The sequence below is a fragment of the Mustela nivalis genome (assembly GCF_964662115.1).
Source record: "Mustela nivalis genome assembly, chromosome: 3".
Classification (NCBI taxonomy): domain Eukaryota; kingdom Metazoa; phylum Chordata; class Mammalia; order Carnivora; family Mustelidae; genus Mustela; species Mustela nivalis.
Genome location: NC_139022.1, coordinates 69,405,469 through 69,426,150, shown reverse-complemented (window position 1 = coordinate 69,426,150; position 20,682 = coordinate 69,405,469). Strand labels below are relative to the sequence as shown.

The following is a 20,682-nucleotide window of genomic DNA, read 5'->3' as shown; positions in this document are numbered from 1 at the left end:
CCTCTCCAATTTCGTCATTTTTTCCTTCCCTTCCCCTATGATCTTCTGCCTTGTTTCTCAAATTCCACTTATCAGTGAGATCATATGATAACTGTCTTTCTCTGGTAGATTTATTTCGCTTAGGATAAGACCCTCTAGTTCTATCCACATCATTGCAAATGGCAAGATTTCTTTCTTTTTTTTTTCTTGATGACTGAGTAACATTCCATTGTATATATGTACCACGTCTTCTTTATCTGTTCATCTGTTGATGGACATCTAGGTTCCTTCCATAGTTTGGCTATTGTGGACATTGCTGCTATAAACATTTGGGTGCACATGTCCCTTCAGATCACTACTATCTTTAGGGTAAATACCTGGTAGTGTAATTGCTGGGTCATAGGGTAGCTCTATTTTCAACTTTTTGAGGAACCTCCATACTGTTTTCCAGAGTGTCTGCACCAGCTTGCACTCCCACCAACAGTGTAATAGGAAGAGGAAAGAGGTTTTAAATGCTAAAATCCTAAAATTCTTTTTGGATATGTTCACTGATTTTCCTAATTAATCATATGGTTTTTAAATACAAAGGTGAATTTAAACTGAGATGATGAAAATAATGGAAATATCTTTCTGAGGCCAGAAGCACATGTACTTCGGAAGCTAGCTACCTCTTATTAATAATACATTCAAATATAGGAAGCATTATAACATGCAAAGTCTTCCAACTAAAAGAGCTTTCCTGTAGATATCTAATATAGAGACAGTATTGTTAACAATGTTGACATTTAAGTGGTCATAGCTAAAGCATTGCAAAGAACATTCCATTACAGTAAATGTGAAAACCGACAACTTTTCTTGGTGTTCAGCTTAACAGAATATAAGTGTGTTGCTTGACGTTTGAAGGTTGAAATAACTAGAAATGACTTCCATAACTAGAAAGTTTACCTGATAATTTGAACAAAAAGGGCTCATAGAGAAAAGTTTTCAATGCAATGGGACTACAATTGGAAGAAAAAATTTATGGCCTACCAAGTCTACCTCCCTGAGCTCAGTATCTGAAACCAGGGTTAACTGTACCAGCCTATATTTTCTCCTTCACAGAACTAATTTACTTTTAAGACTCCAGCCCTAGTCTGTGACAAGACTAGTCTAATTGGATGCTCCATCGGATTAAACACAACATTTCTATACCTGAGCAGACTATACCATCCACAATGCCCCCTACCCCCTCCAACCCCCCAAAAAAGAAAATCTAAACTTTCTTCCCTTTCTGACTTACCTTACTCCATTTAGACCAACTCACAAGTATAGTTTTTAATTTTTTGTAGTAATTCACTTCTTAACCTTTTATCGATGACTATCTTTATACTCAAGTCATGAATAGCAAGTTATTGATATTCCTCTCAGAAATTTTTCTTTCTCTCTACTCTATTCAGGTCTAGAAGCCACTGACAAGTTAATCCCCCAGAACTTCACTTTTAGTTGGTAACTCTTCTGTTAAAAACATTAAATGTCTATTCACTGCATCCTATGTCTGAGAAACAATGACTCCCACAAGTGACTTATTTCCTATTTCTTCTCATCACCATTCCCTGACTACAACTCATAAGGCCCAAGTCTCTGAACATGTCAGGACTTTCCCAGACCTCTTCTTTACACAGTCCACTACCTGACCCTTTCCCCATCCTCTTTCCATTAATGTTTCATTGGAATACTAATTCCTCTATGGATATTTTACTGACAATGTTAGTCTCCTCTACCTTTTCTCTCACTTCATACATAAGCTTCATCAGGGCTAGGACCTTGCAATTCAGAAATTACCTGCAAGCTTCATCCACAGGAATAAATCAATATCTCTAATTTGTCCATTTAATTACAGGAAACATCTTATACTATTATGATTTCAAAAAGTGGTGAGACCCTAAAAAGTAATGTAAAATGGAATTTTGCCATTTAAATCACATATTTAACATAGAGTAGAGGTGATTAAAGGAAACTTCTGACAAAACATTTTTTTTTTTTTTTTAGATTTTATTTATTTGACAGACAGAGATCTCAAGTAGGCAGAGAGGCAGGCAGAGAGAGGGGGAAGCAGGCTCCCTGCTGAGCAGAGAGCCCGATGTGGGGCTCGATCCCAGGACCCTGAGATCATGACCTGAGCCGAAGGCAGAGGCTTTAACCCACTGAGCCACCTAGGCGCCCCCTGACAAAACATTTTTAAAATAAAAATAAAATTGTAATATTAATCATTAGCAGATAGATATGTTTGGTTTCTTAGAAATTTAAATATTAAATATAATATATATATTTATGTTTATGTTTATTTATTATTATATAAAAATATATATTTAAATATAAATATAAAACAAATGTTTTAAATATTGAGTCATCATTTGTAATATTCAACAATTTCATGATTTGATTAAGTTATAGTAGAAATTATTACTCATCAGAAATAAACTGTTTATTTTTTTTTTAAAGATTTTATTTATTTATTTGACAGACAGAGATCACAAGTAGGCAGAGAGGCAGGCAGAGAGAGAGGAGGAAGCAGGCTCCCTGCTGAGCAGAAAGCCCGATGTGGGACTCGATCCCAGGACCCTGAGATCATGACCTGAGCCGAAGGCAGCGGCTTAACCCACTGAGCCACCCAGGCGCCCCAGAAATAAACTGTTTAAATTGTGTTTTAGTTTTAAGGATTCTTAATGATATTTATTATATCATATTTAATGATTTTAGTAAAATTTTAATGATAAAATAAAAATTTTTATAATACTTAGATTTTATTTTATTTATTTTGATTTTTAAAAAAAGTTTATTCAAGAATTACTGGGACAAAAAGTCCTGGATTAGTCCAGTGGGTTGAGTCAGGATTAGGATTTTTCCTTTTCTTTTCTTTTTTTTGAGAGGAAGAGAAAGAGAATCCTCAAGCAGGCTCCATATCCAGTGAGGAACCCAATGCAGGGCTCAATCTCACAACCCTGAGATCATGACATGAGTTGAAACTGAGTCTGTCGCTCAATTGACTGAGCCACCCAGGCATCCAATACTTAGCAGACTTTTAAAAAACATACTTTCAAATGGATTATGTATGTCATCATAACTTCTTAAGATCATAAAGACTGGCATTCCCATTTTAGAGATGAAAGAACCACATATATCTATAAACTAATTTGGTTTTCAACTTTGAAGGATGGTTGTTCCTATTTTTTATTTTAGAGAAAAACAAAACATAACAAAAAAAAACACAACTGAACCTGTGAGAAGTTAAATTATGTGTCCATAGTCACTAAGTTGCCAAGTAGCCCATTTGTGATTTATAAATCCCAGTCTATCCAATTCCAAAGTCTCCATCTTTCCATAGTTCTTTCAACATGTACCAAGATATAGCACAAAGAACACAAACTGTGACTGGGAATAAAATGATTTTTTATTGGGGCACCTGGATGGTGCACTCAGTTGAACTTCAGACTCTTGGTTTTGGCTCAGGTTTGCGCCCAGGGTCTTGAGATCAGCTCAGCATGTAGTCTGCTTAAGACTTTGTCTCCCTCTCCCTCTACTTCTCCAACCCACGCCTACACTCTCTTTCCCTGCTAAAATAAATAAATAAATTTGAAAAATTATTTGAAAAATTTGAAAAAATAAAAATAAAAAAAATTTAGTATCTGCTAAATATATCAAACTTTGTCATTTATCTTAACGATAATCCATACAAGTAGTTTTATTTTTTATTTTATTTTCTAAAGATTTTACTTCTTTCTTTGAGAAAGAGACACATAGTGACAGAGATAGCAAGAGAGAGCACAAGCGGGAAGAAGTGGGAGAAGCAGACTCCCACTGAGCAGGGAGCCATATTATTTATAATATGACTCACCAGTGGTGCTTAATGTATGGCAGGCATAATGTAAATTAGCAGAGGGGGATAAAAGTTTGAGAATATACATGACAAAACAGAGGACGATAGTCTAATCATACTACTAATAAGTGGGAGAGAAGATTTGAAATTACATCTGTAAGGATCCAAAGAAATATTCACACAAAATCTTCCTTCTAACTTTAATCATTGCCAAAAGAAAATATAAAATCTACATCTATTCCATAACTTTGCTGAATTTTCTCACAAGTATAGTTTTACTGATTTTTTTTTTGCATGAGACAATTATAAATTATAAGCCTATAAAGTTTTGATTCTCCATTAAATACTATGTTGGGAATGTAATAATTGGATTCTCTTTCCTCCCTTGACTATTCCAAGACCAGCTAGCTGTTCTGGTGTTGAAAATTATTCTTTGTTAGCTAAACTTTTTTGCATATAACTTCAATTATGTTATCATTCCAAGTTATTATGGTTTAACCACACTGGGTTTTATATTACTATATTAGTTATAAAAAGGAACATCATTCTGTATGTGAAGTATTTGAGTTACAGAGCACAATACAAAAAAAGGAAAAAACCTTTTTTTTCCCGTCTTTACAAACTTTCTTGGCACCCAGTTTAAATATGAGGAAGTCGAATTGTGTTGGAGTGCCTCTTTCTCTAGTAAAATATTTTTTTTAGATTATTTATTTATTTGACAGAGAGCGAGAAGCAGGCTCCCTGCTGAGCAGAGAGCCTGATGTGGGGCTTGATCCCAGGACCTTGAGATCATGACCTGAGCTGAAGGCAGAGGCTTAATCCCCTGAGCCACCCAGGCGCCCCGCTAGTAAAATATTTTTTATGGAAGCAATCTCCATGGTTAGATCACATTATATACTTCATACACACACACACACACACACACGTATGTATATATCTACTAAATAAACAGAAAATAGTTGTATTTGTGTGAAAAGAAAACAGATAAAAGAGAAAAAAATCTTGAATTTTAATCCTGGTTTTAGTAAAAACTTGCTGCATGATCTTAAGCAAGAACACTCTCTGAGTGTCAGTTTCCTTTTTTATAAGATAGCATTAACTTCTTTTTTTTTTTTTTTTTTTTTTTAGGATTTTATTTATTTATTTGACAGAGATCACAAGTAGGCAGAGAGGCAGGTGGCGGGGGCGGGGGGGGTGAGCAGGCTCCCTGCCAAGTAGAGAGCCTGATGCTGGGCTCGATCCCAGGATCCTGGGATCATGACCTGAGCGAAAGGCAGAGGCTTAACCCACTGAGCCACCCAGGCGCCCCTAGATGGCATTAACTTCTACCTATGTGAAAATGTGAGGTGTCCACCTTAAAAATAAACCTTAATACTAAGAAACCCACCATGTCACTTTAGAAAGAGCACCACCTAACAATTCAGTTTATATTAGTCTTCTAGTTAAGTTAGACACTGCTGAAGAGCTTAAAAAGCGAAGAGGCCAAGGCAGGAAATACCCTTTCCAGATCTTTCTACACCTCATTAAGTGATCATGGGAAGGTTATTTAGATTTTCTCTGTCCAGGTATGTCCTTCTGTAGTATGAGGAAGCTACCAGAATTTCTCTCTCCTTTTTTTTTTTTCTTTTAATTCTCCCAAGCCTGGAAAAATGAACCACCTTGAAAGGCTCCAAACACTCTCATCAGTAATTTTACAATAATTAAAATCAGTTAATAAATTATTTCTCTTTTCCCTTCCTTCCTACCTTCTTCATTTCTCTCTTTCTGTTTCTTTCTCTCTCTCTTTCTTTCCTTTCATCCATTCATCCATCCCTCCCTCTCTCTCTCTTTCTTTTACATTTCATTGGCTATAAAGTTTTGGCCTAGAGTAAACAAAATCAACTCAACTCAGTGAGAAATTTAAAAAATCCAATTGGCCATTTTATATTAATAACACAATTTCGACACAATTAATTTGCTGACTTATATGCGAGATTTCCATTTATTTGTTTCCTTCTACCCTACTTTTCTAAAGCCAGAGCTTCCACTAATGGCAGATGCCACTGTTATTCGTGCCCTCCATCTTGATCATTTCCATGTACATTGGCCTGATTTAACAACTGCCAGCATCTCTTAGCCTGAGGGCTTTCCCGGCCAGTAAGGCCTGTTTTTCCTTCCCTTTTAGCAGATTGGAAATGCCCAAGAATTAATGGCCCTCCTGTGTAGCCCTCCCCCGAGGCTGTACAAACACCTGAGCCCCCTCTGAGCCACGGGTTCTATACATCTCCCAGAGTTCTCTAGCGGATTAAGGCTCAGTTGCCCTTTCTTGAATGCCTTCCTTCCCTGCCCCACTTTCCCACTTTCCTAGGCTATCTTCTGGGACCTGCCAAAGAAACTCTTTAAACACGAATCTCTGTTTCAGGGTTATTCTCATCCAAAAAGATAAAGATCTTAAGGTTTTATAACACCAGAGGTTACCAGGAGCTCCTCAATACGACCTACTGCCTTGATATAAATCTCAAATATTGCTGCCAGGCTCCTATTTCTAAAGCCCAAATATGATTGGGTAATTTCTCTGCTTATTTTTTTTAGGTTGAAATTCAAACTCCTTAGTATGATACAAAAGATCTATGGAAATCTAGTACTTGCCTAATCCTGCAGACTATCTTCCTTTTTTGTCCTGTGGTGAGAGTAGAGGAGACACTGGAGAAGCAACATTTATTGGGCACGTACTATACTAGTACTTGCACTAGTTGCCTGGTATGTGTTATACGGCCGTAGCACAAACCTACAAGGACAAGATGAATAATTTCCATTTTGCAGAGAGGAATTTGTCAGCAAAATAACTGCCTGAACTCAGTCACTCTGCCTCTGACCATCTAAGCCTTTACTGAAATTCAAGTCTAAGTGATTCCTAAACCCTTTCCATTCTGTGGTTTCCTCACTCAGGGTGACCACACCCCCTGATTTACCTGGGACAGTGCTTGTTTGCTTGTGTTGACCCAGAGCAATTATGAAAAGCACTCCTTTTGACTCTCAAAAGTATTATCCTGGTTTTGTGGGTGAATTATACGGCCCCTCTGGCCATAGTCTAAAACCACCATGCTATCCACTGTTTCCGGCATGCGCTATACTCACGATTCCATTTCCTGCCATGTGCTGTTCCTTCTGCCTAAAATGTCTTTTCTCCTGGAAAAATGATGCCCAGAGCTCAGGACCCTGCTCTTCATTGTCGTCTCTGGGTTGTCTTCCCATTATTCTAGCTACAGGCAAAGAGTTTGATGTTCTCCTCTGCGTTTCTCATACCCCATGTTTACCATTATTCTACTACAGTTTTTTGAGTATTTGTCAGTCTTCCTACCAGCCTGTGAATTTCTTAATGTTTGGGCTGTACCTTCATGATCTCTTTATACCCACAGTACCTATAATTTCCCATGGCCCACAAGATGCTTATTAAATATTTGTTGAATGATTGGATAAGTGACATAATAAAATCAGAAAAATCTAGTCACCTGCAGAAATTATTATAAAAAGCAGAAATGGGATCTTTCAAAAGGAGCAGATTTATACTAGCTAGCTCTGACTTACTTTACCTGGAGGCTGCTTAATTCTGAGCAAGTGTTTAGAGAGCCTCTGATCTAGCATCAGCATTCCTATTTCTATCATGTGCCTCAGGCTCCATTTAAGTGGTTAGGAGTCAACCTGTCTGAGTTAGAATCTTTGTTCCTCCATTTCCTACCCAGACTATGTGAAACCTTCAAGTTTCTTTCCCAAGAGGAAGGGTGCCTCAGTGTTAATGGGTCCTGCCTAAGAAAGAGAAGGAGGAAAGTCATTTAGAAAACCTGAGAAGCTGTGCCACAGTGTGTCCAGTATACTGATTCTCTAGGCTCCAATGTAAAAGGCTGCACTGATGCTCTCTGCATCAAAACTCATGACCAGCAGGCTATTCTCTAGGATTCTCTAGTCTTCTACTCTAGCCAAAGGAATTATATGCTTGCTAAGAAACAGTTGTGTCAATTCCCAAATTTTTCTAGCACCTATATTTACTAGATTATACAATTTAATTAAATACCACATAAACTGAAAAGTAGGCATGTGAAAAGGACAGATGTTTGTATGAAAAGCTAGGAGAGTTCAAGACTTAAGGTAAGTCTCTAAAAAGTGCTGTCAAAGTAGGCTTGTATTTTTAAGTGGATTTTTAAAATTGAAGTATAGTTGACATACAACGTTATATTAACTTCAGGTGTAAAACACAGTGATTTGACTGTTAATACTACACATTACGCAATGTTCATGATGATACATATAGTTATCATCTGTCACCACAGGACGTTATCACAGTATTATTGCCTATTTCTCTTATGCTGTGCTTTCATCCTCATGACTATTTTATAACTGGAAGTTTGTAACTCTTAATCCCTTCACCTAAACCCTAAACTAAGCTTATTAAGAGAGACAACTCTAAAATATTTGCAAGATGGCAATGTAAAAAGCCCTAAGATTCTGCACTCAGGTTGTTTCTCCCATGTCTTTACATTCTTGCTTCAAGGAAAATCACATATAGAGAATGATCTATGTGGTAATGAGCGACAGACAGTATGGAACACTAGTTGGCAAATTCATAATCAAAGAAAAGCCCTTGGCTAACAACAACAAAATATTATTTTATGTATATCTTATTATAAACAAAAAATAATTTTTAGGGTTATATATGCAGTCTAACATTCTATGTTATTTAAACACCTTTTTAAATTTATCTACTATAACCAATAATATAATCGACTATAACCAGATAGTTCTGATTACACTGCAGTAAAGAAAACCCTTGAGTCTCAGTGAATAACACCACAAACTTGATTTCTTGCTCATCCTAGGTCTTAGGTCCTGGAAACCTGTCTTCCATGGATGACGGTCTGAAGCACTTACCATATGAAACATGCACTCTCCTAGGTCAACTGAAAAAGGAAGAGAAAACACAGAGTACTGCACAGCTCTTCAGTGCCACCTACAATTGGTACACTTCTCTTCTGTACATTAGCCAAAGCAAGCCACATAACTACATCTAAACTCAAGGATGTGGAAGAGCCTAAAGCTCTCATATGCCAGAAGGGGAGGAGGGTGAGAAATACTGGTGAGCAGCAGGGATGTCCACCACACCAACCTACTACGGTACCTAGCATGTGAAATAAGACGCCCTCTGCTTGATGAAATGAACGATTTTAAGGCAGAGAAAGAGATCAGTTTTTCTTTAAATAATTAAAATAAATATTTAAAATTGATAGCTTAGTGATTATATTTTCAAGGCTATTCTTTATTTCTGAGAACGCATAACCAATTAAAGTAATTCTAGAGAAGACTTTAAATAATACTTAAGTCATGAGCCCCCAAAGTTTAATTCAGTCCACACAATTTTATTCTGTCATCAAAATGTAAAATGTATTTCCCTAATCACGCTTTCTGCTTTTATATCTAAAAAGTAAAGAATATTAATACATTAAAAACGTCATACCAAAAAAAAAAAATCCATATATTATCAGTTGACTGCCAATATGGTGGAATCATTAAAAGACCTAAGATCCAGAAAGTTCAATTTAAAAATATTTTGAATTTCAAAAATGATTTTAAAAATCACCCAATAATAATCCCTAACATTTTTCTTTTCTTCTTCTTCCCCTTCTCCCACTCCTGCTCTCTCTCTCTTTTTTTCTTTTTGCATTATTATCTCATTTTTATTTCATTTCATAGCTACATTTTCAATGTCAATTTTCAGGGCAGCTGCATTTAGTGTAGATATTATATTTCATTTTTCATCTTAAAATACAGTATATCATAGAATTATATCTAACTTTTTAGACTTTTTAAGTTACAGTAAATAGTGTTATATTAGTTTCAGGTGTACATTAGAGTGATTCAACAATTCTATATATTACTCAGTGCTCATCATTTAGCACTGAGTAATATACAGAATTTTTTTTTACCCCAAATCAATACAGCTTTTATTGCATCTTTAAAATATCACAAATAAGTCTGAAAAATCATCTGGCATCTTGCTGTTTCTGTAACTGGAAAACTTAGATCTTATTCATCAGCCTGCAGAACTGTTCCTTTTTCAGGAATATAGATGCCATCCAAAAATTTTCTGATATCCTTGTTTTTCACTGTTGTGGCTTCCTGAATCAAAGCAGCTGAGTTTGATACAAGTTAAATGTCATTTCCTCAAGTATTAACTCATCTTTCTGGGCAAGCAACACCTGGCCTCATCTGAACCCTGCGAATATATTTTCACCCAAGAACAAGAGAATCATTCTCTTAAATAACACTGATGGGCAAGTGAGCATACACAGACCTCATCTTGTAATGGAAGCCCAGTGTAACACCCTTGATTGGGTTCTTTACATGACTACAGATAGTGCAAACAGTAGCCAATTCTTTTCTAGTTGCCTGCCATTTTTCAACTCGGAGCCTCTTCTTTTTCTTTCCAAGGAGACTGAGTTCTATGTTGATGTAATTGAAGTTCCATCAGGGTAACTCTGGGGTTCTTCACAGTAACAAGAGTTTCCTTAAGAGTGATGCTGGCATTTTTCTGGAATGTCGACAGTCTGAGTGCCAAAAATGGTCTTCATTCTCACAATAGATGTGGCAAAAATGATTTTTACTCTTAATCCCCTTCACCCATTTCACCCATTCCTTCACCCACCTCCCCTCTTGTAACCATCAGTTTGTTCTCTATAGCTGAGTTTGTTTCTTAGTTTCTCTCTCTTTGTCCCTTTCTCCATTTGTTTTGTCTCTTAAATGCCACGTATTGAGTGACATCATATATTTGTCTTTCTCTGACTTATGTCACTTAGCATTATACTCTCTAGATCCATTCATGTGGTTGCAAATGGCAAGATTTCCTTCTTTTTTGTGGTTGAATAGTATTCCATTGTTTCTATGTATCATATCTTTATCCATTAATCTATTGAAGGACACTTGGGCTGCTTCCATAATTTGGCTATTATAAGTAATGCTGCAATGAGCATAGGGGTGCATGTATGCTTTTGAATTAGTGGTTTTTCTATTCCTTGGGCAAATACCTAGTAGTAGGATTACTGGATTGTAGGGTAGCTCTATTTTTAATTTTTTGAGAAACCTCCAAACTGTTTTCCATCTGGCTGTACCAGTTTGCATTCCCACCGACAGTGCATGAGGCTTCCTTTTTCTCCACATCCTTGCCAACCTTTGTCGTTCCTTGTTGTTTGTTTTAGCCATTCTAACTGGTGTAAGGTGACATCTAATTGTGATTTTGACTTGGCATTTTCCTGATGATGAGTGATGTCGAGCATCTTTTCATATATCTGTTGGCCATCTGGATGTCTTCTTTGGAGAAATGTCTGTTCATGTCTTGTGCTAATTTTTTAATTGGATTATTCGGTTGTTTGAGTGTTGAGTTTTATAAGTTCTCTATAAATTTTGGATACTAACCCTTTATTGGGTATGTCATTTGCAAATATATTCTCCCATTCAGTATGTTGTCTTTAGTTTTGTGGTTTGTTTCTTTTGCTGTACAGTTTTTTATTTTGATGTAGGCCCAATAGTTTATTCTTGCTTTTATTTCCCTTGCTTCCAGAGACATAACTAGAAAAATGTTGCTATGGCTGATGTCAGGGAAATTACTGCCTATGCTCTGTTCTAGGACTTTTATGATTTCAGGTCTCACATTCAGGTCTTTAACCCATTTTGAGTTCATTTGTGTGTATGGTGAATGAAAATGGGCCGGTTTCCTAGTACCATCTGTTTAAGAGACTATTTTTTTATTATTGCCTACTCTTGCTTCTTTTGTTGAAGATTAATTGTCCATATAATTGTGGGTTTCTGGACTTTCTATCCTGTTTCATTGATCTATGGGTCTGTTTTTTGTGCCAGTACCACACTGTTTTGACTTCTATAGTTCTGTAGTATAACCTGAAATCTGGAACTGTGTGATGCCTCTAGCTTTGTTTTTCTTTTTCAAGATTGTTTTGGCTGTCCAGGGTGTTTTGTGGTTCCACACAACAATTTTAGGATTTTTTTTTCTAGTTCTATGAAAAATGCTATTGGTATTTTGATAGTAATTGCATTAAATCTGTAGATTGCTTTGGGTAATACACTTTTTAAAATAATATTTGATTTTCCAATCCATGAGCATGGAATATCTTTCCACGTGTTTGTGTCATCTTTGATATCTTTCAACAATGTCTTAAAGTTTTCAGGGTATAGGTGTTTTATCTCCTTGGATAAGTTTATTGCCAGGCATTTTATTATTTTTGATGCAATTATAAATGGGATTGTTTTCCTAATTTCTCTTTCTGTTGCTTCATTATTTGTGAATAGACATGCAATGGATTTCTGTACATTGATTTTATATCCTGTGATTTACTAAATTCACTTATTAGTTCTAGTAGTTTTTTGATGGAGCCTTCAGGGTTTTCTATATATCATGTCATGTCATCCAAAGACCTTGAAAGTTATTACTTCTTTCTTACCAATTTGAATGCCTTCTATTCCTTTTTCTTGTCTGATTGCTGTGACTAGGACTTCCAGTACTATGTTGAATAAAAGTGGTGAGTGGACATTCTTGTCTTGTTCCTGATCTTGGGCAGGGGGGAGCTCTGTTTTTCACCAATGAGTAAGATGTTAGCTGTGGGTTTTCCATAAATGGTCTTTATTATGTTGAGGTATGTTCCCTTTAAACCCACTTTGTTGAGCATTGTTGTTTTTTTTTTTTTTTAATCATGAATGGATGTTGTACTTTGTCAAACACTTTTTCTGCATCTATTGAAATGATCATACGGTTTTCATCCTTTCTCTTATTGATGTGATGTATTGCACTGATTACTTTGCAAATATTGAATCACACTTTTATCCCAGGAATAAATCCCACTTGATCATGGTGAATGATTTTTAAATGTTTTGCTTTGGTTTTGTCCTTGTTTTTGTTTATTTTCAAATGTTTTGTTGGATTCCGTTTGCTAGTATTTTGCATCTATGTTCATCAGAGATACTGGCCTGCAGTTCTCTTTTATTCATAGTGTCTTTATCTGGTTTTGGTATCAGAGTAATGCAGGCCTCATAGAATGAATTTGGAGGTTTTCCTTCTATTTTGTGGAATAGTTTGAGAAGAATAGATATTAACTTTTCTTTAAATGTTTGGTAGAGGGGCACCTGGGTGGCAGAATGGGTTAAGCCCTTGCCTTCTGCTCAGGTCATGATCTCAGGGTCCTGGGATTGAGCCCCACATCTGGCTCACTGCTCAGCAGGGAGTCTGTTTCCCCCTCTCTCTTTCTGCCTGTCTACTTGTGATAGCTCTCTCTCTCTCTTTCTGTCAAGTAAATTTTAAAAAATCTTTAAAAATAAATAAATAAGTAAATATTTGGTGGAATTCACCCATGAAGCCATCTGGTCCTAGACTTTTGTTTGTTGGGAATTTTTGGATTATTGATTTAATTTCATTGGTGGCAACTGGTCTGTTCAAATTTTCTATTTCTTCCTGATTCAATTTTGGGAGGCTATGTGTTTTTAGGAATTTATCCATTTCTTACAGGCTGTCCAATTTTTTAGCATTTAATTTTTCATAGCATTCACTTACAATTCTTTATATTTCTGTGGTGTTGGTTTTTATTTCTCCTCTTTCATTTCCAATTTTATTTGATTCCTCTCTTCTTTTGATGAGTCTGGCTAAAGGTTTATCAATTTTGTTAATTTTTTTCAAAGAGCCAGCTCCTGGTTTCATTAATCTATTCTATTTCTTTTTTTTAAGTGTTGTTAAATTCTGCTACTATTATTGTATTCCTGGTAATTATTTCTTTAGGTTTGTTATTAACTGTTTTAGGTATTTGGGTGCTCCCATCTTGGGTACATAAATACTTACAATTGTTATATTTTCTTGTTGGATTTTCCCCTTAATGATTATATAGTGTCCCTCTTTGTCTCTCGTTACAGTCTGTTTTTAAAGTATTTCGACCAATCCAAGTATTGCCACCCTGGCCTTCTTTTCATACCCATTTGCATGATAAATGTTTCTTCAGCCCCTCACTTTCAACCTGAGTGTGTCTTTAGATGTGAAATGAGTCCCCTGTAGGCAGCATATGTGTCAGTCTTGTTTTCTATACATTCTATCACCCTATGTCTTTTGATTAGAGGAGTTAGTCCACTTTCATTCAAAGTAATTATTGATAGATATGTTTTTATTGTCATCTTGTTACTTGTTTTATGGTTGTTTTCTCACAGTTAGTTGACTTTCTTTAGTAATATACCTGGAATCATTTCTCTTGATTTTTTTGTGTATCTGCTACTGGTTTTTGATTTGTGGTTACTGTTTGGTTTGTGTGGAACATCTTCTTATAGCAGTCTATATTAAGTTGATGGTCACTTACGTTTGAATCCATTCTTTACTCCTTTCCTCATGCTGTTTTAGGAATATGGTGTCATATTTTACATCCTTTCATTTTGTGAGTGCCCTGACAGCTTCAGTCCAACTACCAGGTCACTAAAGAGCTAGGAAATGAAAAGGTGTGTCATTTGTTGGCCATTTTCTTCTCAATACAATGCCTTGCTTACCTTATAGACAGCTTATTAGAAAGAGAAATACCTTCACATTTTTTTTTATTTCTGTCTTTAGAAAGAATAATAAATTATGCTTTTATTTAACTTCTAAAATGTTCATGACTAATCGGCATACTTTTCAATCTGTAATACTTTTTAGGTCATTAGTGAAAACTTATATAAACAAAGTATAAAAAGAAATGAGGTTTAAATAGACCTCATATTTAGAATACTAAAGATAGATCATCCACCTTTTCTTTTCCTTTAGTGTAAGCAGCACCCAAGTGAGGTATGAGAGGGGGGTACAAGGTATAGATGGAAAGAGCCTCCCAGGTCATTCTGATAACCCTCCCAGCTATGGATCTGTGTGCAGGAAGGAAGTCACAGCACTTAGGGAGAATCCTGCTGGACTGTTTACTAACTCTAACATTACCTGGAGTAAATTTCCGCTTATCCTCAGCATTGTGTGATAAACAATTTCTCTCCTAGTGTTATTTTTACGGTTAAATAAGAGAATAGCCATAAAGACCATTAATGCTGTTTACATATAAACTGGTTTGAAAGCTCATATGGAGGTCAGTGTAACAAGTTACCATCAAGATCATTAAAAATAATAATCAGCAATTAAATTCAATACTTAAAAATAACAAACGAAAAACACCTACTGTGTGTTTAGAATTTATACCCACATGTTGACTACTTAATTTCCATTACGTTAAACTTTCTTCTTATCCTCTTTGCTTATTTTCCTCAAACTTCTAGGAAAGTTGTTTACTTATAGTCACTACCCATTGGTGGGCAATGAAATAAATGTAGTGGGTTCTAACTAGTATTTTTAAATGAAATAAATACAACAGGCCAGATGTGAAACAGTCAAAACACATCACATGATTTCTTAGCAAGAACTGTATACATTCCAATAAATGGGTCATGACAGGGGCACCTGGGTGGCTCAGTGGATTAAAGCCTCTGCCTTCACCTCAGATCCTGATCCCACGGTCCTGGGATCGAGCCCCATTTCAGGCTTTCTGCTTGGTGGGGAGCCTTCTTCCTCCTTCTCTCTCCCTGCCTGCCTCTCTGCCTACCTGTGATCTCTAGCTGTCAAATAAATAAATAAAATCTAAAAAAAAAAATGGGTCATGACATAAAATGTATTTCTTACTGTGTATTTTTTTAAAGCGTGTAAAATACTACTCTAGCACAAGCCCAAACGAAATTTGGTACATTTCCTACTATCAAACAGATCTCACTTTATTTCATCACTTCTCTAATTAAGAATAAAATAGAAAATGTTTTAGCCATCTATCAAGCCAAGTTTTTTGTTAGTAACTTTTATATCATTAAATATTGTTTAGAATGATTCTTACATAGCTGGCATCTCAAGTAAAGCAAGCGTACATGATGTAGAACAAGAAGTTGCCTGCAGTTCACCCCAAGTGACTTCTGCTGAGAGGAAGGTCAGTGGTGTTACACACTCAGCCCCGTAGTACAGGAGCAGAAGGTGAATCCCTTTAGATTTATGCTCCTCAAAGGAGGGACTTGTCTCACTGACATGGCTTTAGAACATCTATATTCCATCAAGGACAGAATATAGCACAAGAGGAGAGAAAACAACTTGCCACAAAGACCAGGGCACAGAGACTCTATGCATGGCAAAGTGAGTCCTGAGGCAATAAAGCCTTCCTGGTTGTGCCTTCCCATCTGCGACAGGGCACCAACCTGGGGGCCACACTTTGGGCTAGCGGAGAAACACTGCTCCGAAAGACATGTAAGTAGAGACAGATCACAGAAGTATCATATGATCTTTCTAGATCACTTACATTATTGTCCAGTCATCCACAGTTCTCATTCCAGAGTTTCATCATGGAATCAAAAAATGCCATTTTTGTAACAAGGATTCAAAAAAATGCCATTTTTGTAACAAATCCCTCTACATGGGAAATGGCTCATCCTGCACTGATTCAATCAAAATTCTGACACCCAATATGGACTGAGGGAGATTAGCAGCCTCCTTTCAAATCCTGCCTCAATGAGCCTAACGTCTGCATGGCTGTGCTACCCACTGAGCACACATATAAAGGTGCCACCCGACAAGAAGGCTTTCTGGTTCATCACTGCACCACGGGATGCCATGAAGGCAGTCATAGGCTGTGACAAATTTAATACCCTATTACTTGCGTTTTCTGTACTAGGATTTCATTTGGTGACATCACTGGATAAAACAGAACTTAAAATTTGTGTGACATTTTTGCAGGTGTTGCTTTTCACCAAAAATGTTATTTTACATAGTTTAGCCACAGTGCAGTGCTTTAGGTCTAGAACTAAACCTCGGGAAATCTAATGAGGTTGAAAAGAAAAGTGAAAGTTAACGGCCACGGCTTTAACAAAGGCTCGTCTTCCCTCAGGCTGTAAAGAGTCAGTAACTGAGTTCAGTAACTGAAAATTAAATTAGAGGAAAATGCCACCTCTGCAGCTACTGCTACCTTTAGCATTAACGGTAATATAGAACGGGGTGGGGGAGGGGGTTCTGCTGAATAGAGCCATCAGGAAACTTTCAGTGCCTGGAAATGGTATGGAAATCTGCTCTTACACCGTGTTACAGGATTCCATTGGGTTGTATTTTGCTGTCTATCTTCCTTTTCCCTCATACCCATATTCTTGTGTTTCCTCTTCTCTTCCTTCCGTCATTTTTTTCTGTTATTCAGTCTTCATGTCCACTTTCCCCTCTCCCCTACCACCTCATTTCTCTTCTCAACAATTTGGTCGTTTTTCCTACCCCCCCCCCCCATATTTATATCTATACAAGAATAATTTAACCAATGTCAAGGTTCTTGTGATTTTCCCTGTTCAGAATCTGGGAGAAAACAGCTCAAGACTCTTCAGTGCTGGGAAAGCATAAGGCTTTTGATTTTATCTGGTAATATCAAATGAACAGGAACCACATTCTGGGGATGGTATTATCAGGTTAAGTGATAAGGGTGAGCAGGAAGAACTCATGGGCAGTGGCCCATATTTTTTAAAAAGGCAGGGGCAGGGGCAAAGACAGGAAAACAAATTAGACCTTATCAGGATCCTTCCCATTCTCCGAATAAGAATCTCTAAAAAACAATCAAGCAAGGTTGTCAATTTGGCCAAAAATCCTCGATGCTTTAGTATAATAAGGTAGTACTTCCGCTCCTTTACTTCTAAGCAAATTACTAAAAAACCTAACTATATTATACAGCAATAAAAAAATAAAGGCTATTTTATCATAATTTGATTATGCTACAAAGCACTGTGCATAGCAATTCGTGGATCTAATTTTAGTTGTAATAATCTCTTGCCCTGTTATGTAAATGGGAAAAGACTTTCTACAGGCTTCAGATAGAGATAAGCTTCGGATCGAAAGCATGCAAAAGCCATGGTTCAATTACTCTAAAGTGATCTGCATCATATGTTACAGTACATCTCTCCGCCTTTGCACAAAAGCTAGTATCTGCTGCAAATTAACCATCTTTTTCTAAATGCCTACAGATGCCCTCTGAGTTTACGGATTCAAATTAAACCCAAGTCCCACAACTATAAAATAACGGGTGCTTTAAAATTTTCTCAAAATATTTTCTCTTTTCATAACTTTCCTCCAGTTCTTGCCCTTACTTTTCAAGAAAAGACATGTTCAACTGACGGCAAGTACACATGAGCTCTCACTTCTAGTTCTGCGGGCCCCACCATTCTGCAAAAGGACAAACGACCAGAACTGTTCCATTCCACCGATGTCTCTGAAGGCCACAGAGATTCAAGCTCCGGCCCCTGAGCGGAACTAATTCTGATCCAACTTTGCACCTCAGAATGCAAGCATCTTGAGAGAATAGAACACTGCACCCATCCTTATCTGCTAGGGTTCCTCACTGGCTCTTTGAAATGCAATTTATAATAATCCAAATTTATCTATCCTCAAGAGGGGCAGGGCCTGGGGGACAGTTGGAACCATGCACTGGAACTACATCAGGCTTCCCCCTTCACTGGTCCTTTTCTTTCATCTCCTTATGGTGTAGCTTTATTGATCCTTACTGCAGACATGTTTGCGCACTATGGAAGACATGGTGTGGACCATAATCAACCCTTCTCCCATGGCAAAGCCATGGGAAGGCATGCATGGTAATGCAGGCATAAGATATCCTGGGGGAGGACTCTCTTGGTCCTGCTTGAGTCAGATGCTCTTTTCGCATGGGCATGCCCCCAACCATGATGGGGACAACTGTTTTGCAACTAGTTGTCCTCACTAAGATTAATCCAAGTGGAATTACAACATTCTCTTCCACTGTTTCTTCACTCTCCTATGTTGTAAGGAGTATACAGGTCAAGGATGGGACTATTTGGGGAATTTGTTTACAATGCAATCACAAAATAAATTCCTTAACTAGACCCTTGGGTATGTCCTGATAGTTCATGGTTACTAGTGGAAGAAACTTTTGATACTATGGGTTCCCAGGATCCTGACTAAAATGAAGTTTGATTTATTGTCCATTATACCTCTAGTACTAAGGGTCATTCTCACAAATTATAGCTTCAAGCCTTCACCAAATAGCTCCCAGACCTGTACCTTAGGAGACAACAAAGCCTTCATCGGTACCTCCACGTCGAGTCAATACTCTTGCCAGTCCCACCATTACGTTGCTTCTACTTTCCGTAAGGAGTTCTTGTTTTGTCCACAGAGCGAAACCTCTGCCACGCAGCCCTGTTGTAATATCCTGGGTCTCTAATCTGTTGCTCCAATTTTATGCTTAGTTCTCTCTGCTTCAATCCTGGCACCTATGAAGCTAGTACATAGGTAAGTCCCTCACACTAGGCTTTCCAAGGGTCATCAACAACCTCTGAGTGCCAGTAGCTATGACTGAGTGTCCACTACTTATGGCTGGATCTCCAGGAAGAAGCCTTCATTCCATCACCCTAAATCGCTTCTCTTTGCCACCAGAAGTCATAAAACAGGCCTTGTCCTCTCCCTCTCTCAACACCCTATTCTAGTCGCCTGCTGACACACAAATTTCTTGCCTATTTGTGGGTCAGCCTAATGTTGACTGCCCAGCTTTTCCAAATGCCTCTGAATAACTACTGCCAGAACTTCTCTTGTGAGCTTACCTTAAGGATGTGTGAGGTTCTCAGTCCTATGCCTTACCAGGCAGGTCCATTTTATCACTGATCAAATCGTTGTGGTTGGTAATTATGAACCTGTGATTTTTTTCATGGAGATACAAAGTCATGCAAAAGCCAAAGCATATCAAGAATAAATTTCACAAATCATAATGTTTCTCTGTTGACAAAATAATTCAACACAGAACTCATGAAAGCCTCATGAAGCAATTAGTGGTGTTGATTAGAATAAGATTTAGAGTTACTATAGAAAGGGACTTCTTTCACCTTCCTTCTTTCCTTCCTGTCTTTTCTTTTCCTTCCTTTTTTCTTTCTTTCTCATTCTGAAACATACGGTTTTGAGCCAAGAATTATGCTAACGATAGGGGACGAAGATAAATTTATATATCTATAATACACATGGAATGTATGTATCTATAATATACTGGCCCTTTGAGTTTTTACATCATAGATATTGAGACAAGTGAAAAACAAATAATTACAGCTTCTGAGAGTCTACAGAAATTAAAGTGCTTGGGGGTGCCTCGGTGGCTCGGTGGATTAAGCCTGTGCCTTCGGCTCAGGTCATGATCTCAGGGTTCTGGGATCAAGCCCCACATCAAGCCCCACATCGAGCCCTGCATCAGGCTCTCTGCTAGGCAGGGAGCCTGATCCCACCCCCCCACCCCCCGCCTGCTGCTCTGTCTACTTGTGATCTCTCTCTCTCTCTCTGTCAAATAAATAAATAAAATATTTTTTAAAAAAGAAATTAAAGTGCTTGATTTTGACTAGAAAGGTTAGGGAAGACATTTTAAGAAACTGACTTGAGTTGACTTTTTGAAGAATGATTAGGATGAATTCAGCAGACAGCTAAGGTACGAAAAGGGCTTTCTTTTGGAATAAATGGCAGAGACACAAGGTAAATGGGGCACATTTAAGGAACTGCAGAGAGCTCCATTTTGCTGGCACCTAGAATTGGTCCAGGAGCAGATGTAAAGTAATGAGTCTGAAAAAGTAGAAAGCTCTACACTCATAAGGTCTTTGAAAGTCATGCTACGAAGTCAAGACTTTATCCTGCACCAGATGAGGAGTTACTGGTAGATTTTAATCAGTGGAGTGACAAGAATTTGTCTTGTGCTGAAGGGGAGGTCATATAGAAGAGAGGAAGGGGAACAGTTACAAAATCTCTAGAAAAG

At 37.3% G+C, this 20,682-nt stretch overlaps 1 pseudogene across 1 annotated transcript; it reads right to left on the bottom strand.

Annotated features, from left to right (window-relative positions):
• Window positions 1-9,892: 9,892 nt before the first annotated feature.
• LOC309861403 (large ribosomal subunit protein uL6 pseudogene) lies at window positions 9,893-10,437 on the bottom strand (annotated as a pseudogene). Its single transcript has one exon. The product of its transcript is annotated as a large ribosomal subunit protein uL6 pseudogene (transcript).
• Between the last annotated feature and the right edge of the window lie 10,245 nt (window positions 10,438-20,682).